This window comes from Meleagris gallopavo, chromosome 6, assembly GCF_000146605.3.
Source record: "Meleagris gallopavo isolate NT-WF06-2002-E0010 breed Aviagen turkey brand Nicholas breeding stock chromosome 6, Turkey_5.1, whole genome shotgun sequence".
Taxonomy (NCBI): domain Eukaryota; kingdom Metazoa; phylum Chordata; class Aves; order Galliformes; family Phasianidae; genus Meleagris; species Meleagris gallopavo.
In genome coordinates, this window is record NC_015016.2 from 43,019,367 (window position 1) to 43,024,514 (window position 5,148).

Here is a 5,148-nt window from a genome sequence, read left to right on the forward strand (position 1 = left end):
GAGGAGACAGGTGCTGTTACTGCAGTGCGTGATATACCTGGTTTGGAAAACACCATAGAATAATAATTTTTAAAATTGTATTAGAAGTTGATATACGATTGAAAGATTAGTAGAGAAAATCACACTACATGCAGTGTTATCAAATGAGTACTGCTCATAAGCATTCCAAGCTCCTCTGCAATCTCTAATTTCTTATACTTGCACCTTGAGCCTTTTCAGGTGGACTAGCTCTTCCATCTGCAAGAGCTCCTGCTCCACAACTCATGAAAAGCCTTGGAAGGGTCATAAAGCTTGACAGTATTTTTCATTATTTTCTTAAGCAACCTGAAAATTCACTTTTTTCTGTACTGAGACACTTTAAAATGGCTCAATCACTAATCACAGAATCATAGAAAGGTTTGGGTTGGAAGGGAACTCTAGTTCCAGCTCCTCTACTATAGGCATCTCCCACTAGACCAGGTTGCTCAAAGCCCTATCCAGCCTTGCCTTGAACAACTCCAGGGAGGGGGCATTAACAGCCTCTGTGGGCAACCTGTTCAGGTGCCTCACCACTCTCACAGGAAATAATGTCTGCCTAATATCTATTCTAAATCTATCCTCTTCCAGTTTAAAACCATTTCTCTTTGTCCTGTTGCTACATGCCCTTATAAAAAGTTCCTCCACAGTTTTCTTGTAGGCCCCTTACAGGTACGGGCAGGCTGCTATAAGGTCCCCCTGGAGCCTTCTTCAGGCTGAAAAGCCCCAGTTCTCAGCTGGTAGCTGGGGGAAAGGTTAAGTGGCAGGGAGAGATCATAGAATCATTTGAGTTGGAAGGGACTCTTAAAGGCCATTTAGTCCAGCTCCCCTGCAGTGAACAGAGACACCTGCAGCTAGATCACTGATCAGTGCCCCATCCAGCCTGGCCTTGAGTGTGTCCAAGGACAGCATCCATCAGCTCTCTGGGCAACCTTTTGCAATGTCTCACTATCCTTATTGTTAATAAATAAATAAATAAATTCCTTATATCCAGTCTTAATCTTCCCTCTTTCAGTTTGAAACCATCACAACAGACCTTGCTGAAAAGTATGTCTCCTTCCTTATCATCTCCCTTTAGATACCAAAAGGTCACAATCAGGTCTTCTTGAAGCTTTCTCTAGGCTGAACAGACCCAGCTCTTTCAGCTTGTGAAATGGAGATGGTGACCACTGACTCAATTTGAGGCCAAAAATGCCTCCTCCACAGCGGGGAGCATGCATGCTAGTTTGGGTACATAGAGCCAATAGAAAACAGGTAAATATATCTAATGCTATTTCTTGTAATAAATGTCTATGTAACTACAGACTAATACAAGTACCATTTAGTGGGTCTGTTGAAGGTGTGCTAGCTTTGTGGAATTTGCACCTAGCACCCATCTTTGCACAAATACAAACTAAATACATTTTTCTTCTCTGTGTATAGGATTGGCAGGTAGGACACCAGCTACCAGATGCCATTTGCAGGACAACGTTAAAGGAGTTTAAAATGGCTACAGTTAGTTTTTGGCAGCGTGAAATCTGCAGCTCAGTCCACTGCTTAAGCAGCAAGGTGGTTTCAGAAAACCACAGAGTTAGAGAAGGTTTCCTGCATAGATCAGTTCTGTCTGCAGGACTTCAGCTCTTACTCAGTGTATGTCCATTTCTGTTCGTAGAACTTAGATGTCTTCAGCAGAACATAAGTTTGTGTCATAAAACCATTGAGATCAGTGGTTATAGATTCAGACGGTTAACAATGATTTAAATCCATGGAAACCGGGAATGTAAGATGTGTAGATAAAAATTAAATATGATAGCAACTTTAACACCGGTCAGGTGAAGAATGGCAGTAGTTGTGGCTCTGAAGTGCTTCCTTGTTTCTGAAAGGCTGTGTGGTTCCAACCTGTCACTAACTTGAGATGCAGAAAGCTGGTGCAGAGAACAAACACCCTGTATCCACAAGTGTGGATGTGCTAGAAACTCTGAGCGCAGCCAACAAGTGCTGCAGTTTGCACAGAAGGAAAAGAGAAGGTGACACACGACCTTCATGGTGAGTTTTGAAACTAAGTCACGAAATACTCTGGTGGCTTGGGAGAAGTGGCAGACTGCCAAGGGGAATGCAAATATGCTCCCAGCATTATAGAGCTTGCTGAAATCTAATTATGGTTTTAAGATATATTTGTTCTAAGTTCTAGACTGGGTGAGTTTGTAACAGAACATCCCTGCCACAACTGCTGGATTATTTCCCATTAAACGTAGGCCTAATTCAGGTCTGCTTTGTGTTCTCAAATATTAGCAGTGTGCTGATGAAATGTAGTAATGCGATTACTTTCTCTACTGTTGAGCCAGGAATTTGATTTGTGGGTCCCTTCTAGCTCACAGAATCACACTATGATTCCAGATCTGTGTGGTCTGGGGCTATTTTGAACTGTCAGTACCAGCAAGGCAGTGACATCTCAGAGGAAGCTCTGTGCGGAGCCACCTGGGTTGGAGCCCAGGATGCATGATGGGACACAGAAGGCTTTTTCTGAGCAAAAGCTAGCAAGTTGGCACATGGGAGTGAACCTACAGAAAGGAGTCTTCAGCATACGGTCACTTCTGCAGCAGCAATGAGACTTGAGGCAGGATGGCACAGAAGCATCACTGAGTTAGTGCCAACCTCTGAGAAGTCCATTAGGAAGGTTGAGGTTCCTGGCATGCTCACAAAGCCTCAGAAAGACAATCTCCCTGGCAGCTAACCCAGGCTGCTGGGAAGAGCAACGACCCCTGCTACGAGCCACCTCTGAGCAAGGAGTCTGCAATGGGATCCCCAAGTGGAGAGGAAGCCACTTGGCTGCTGCACAGACATCTGTGCAGAAGGAATCCTCTGAAGAATGGATCTAATGGTTTATTTGGTGGGTGACATGCGAGAGGATCAGGAAGGCAGACCTTTGGGCTCTATCTTTGACATCAGGCATGTCTGGAGGTGTCATGCAGGAGATAATATGGAGTTGGTGGATGAAGATCCACACTAAGACCAAAATGAGAACATAAATGCACAGCCATCTCCCACAAAGGTGTTTGCAGTGTTCATGTTGCCTGGGATTCCTCAGTGAAGAGGTGGGAACTCAACTGAATGAGACCCTGGCTTCTCTGATGCCTCGGCCCAATACCTTGAAAGGGTGCTTTGGTCCACTGCCAGAAGGCAGCTGAGGAAATGGAGAGTGAAGGCATTGGCTTCAGCCAGCCTGTGCATGGCCTTCCTACTATCCATAGAGTTGCTGAGTTACTGGCATTGTTTAAGCCTTTTTTTCCCTGTTCCACAAAGTTCTGGTCTGGCAGTTCCATCTGGATGAGCATCCAGTGAAGAGGATACAGTTGTGCAGCACCATGCCTGGGATCCCCTTGACAAAGACACAGAAATAGCAAGCCGAGAGGATTATGGCTTCACACTGCTTCAGGAAGGACATCCCACAGGTGAGAAACAGAGATGTTAGCCAGCTAACACAGTCTTCCTATGGTCAATAAAAGACACGTTACCTTTTATATGTTGTGTGAGTCCTTCCTTCTCATCTCACATTGTCTGTGTATCCCCATCCCCCTTGTCCCTGGAGCATGAAGAGGAAGTGTCTGTTCTTGGGTAAGCCTCCAGGACGGAGGAAGGATAGGGCTTTGCTTCCCTTATGCTATTGGAACAGGGAGAAAAGACAACTAGTGGAAGGCAAACCAAGGTCACTGGAGGTCTGGAGGTGTTTTGTGTTTGTTTTTTTTTTAAAGTTGATAGTATTTTTATTTGAAGCAAAAGATTATCTTCATTACTCCATATGTGTTTCTACACCTTGGTTTCACTTTTATGTGTGGAGATGGCCCCGTATCCAGTGAAGCTGTGCAGTATTGTACTGAAGCAATGTTTGCAGACATTAACACATGCAGTGCCCAGGCCAACAGGTGAACTTCAGGTCCTTTTAGGTACAGGTTTAACTGAGTGCATGGTACACTGGGAAAAGAAAGAATCATTCTCCTGTAGCTGCATGGCTTTTGTCCAGAGGTAGTCCCACACTTGCCTTTATTCAAACACAGTGACTGAATTTTGTGAGGCTGTTTGTCATTGCATATATATATATATATATATATAAATAAATAAATAAATATATGCAACATACTTCTGTGGAAACTGCCTCTGGGAGCAGCTACAGCTTTCTTCAGAAACGTGCTGAAACCTCCATGGAATTGAGGTTAGTACTCAGTGCAGTGAGAACTCATGCAGTGCATGGAGGCAGGGTACTTCTTCCTGAAGCTGTAGTTTTCCCTTCGGCTTGCAGTTTCATGGGAGAAAAATGTGTCACAACTGCTACTGAAATTAGAACTGGTATCTGTTAGAGCCATACTAGTATCATCTTTATAAATTCCAGCCTGGCCTGCATTTCAAAGGTTTTTCTTTTACTTTTTGGAGAAATAAAGCCTTCTAGTTCTTTTTTTTGCAGAAGTCTTATCTTTAGCCTCATTTTGCCTGTGTTTTTTTTTTTTCTTTCTCCATTTTCTCCACCCCCCCCAGGGTTGGCAAGCCTGTCCCTTATCTCTCCTCCCAGCTGGACAGTCAGCAGTGGTGTGAACAGAAACGCCCTCTAAAGTGGATGCAAGTCTGCAAGGCAGCAGGAGCTCTGAGAGCTCTGCATGCTACTGAATCCCAGGTCCACACTATGACAAGAAGAGGTCAGCAGTCAGCTGTCTCCTTGCACTACACTTTGCAGTGAAAAATGAAATCCCAGGCACAATTTCTGGCCTTTTGTTGAGACCAGACTGCCTGAGTAGCACAGTTTAGGTTGGCTGGAGATTAAAAAGTTAGTTTCTACCCAGAATGCCAGCATCTGAAAGCTGGTATTTCAACACTGGATATTGAGATTAAATTTCTTATCAGTTTTGACACACAACAGGCAGACATAGGAAAGTGTGAGAAAGACAAGAATCCCTATTGCTATGTATTCTTTCTTTCCATTTAAGAAAAACTGATTTAGGTGTGTTTACTATGCCCCCAAAAGAGAATACTCATTGCCTTGTATAAATCTGAGCTCATCCAACAGTTCAGTTCCCTTGGGAAGCTTCTTTTGCTTTCCTAAGTCTCTTCTCCATCCCACCCCTTGAGGTTTTCTTTTTTGAAAGAAATACTCAGAAAACATTC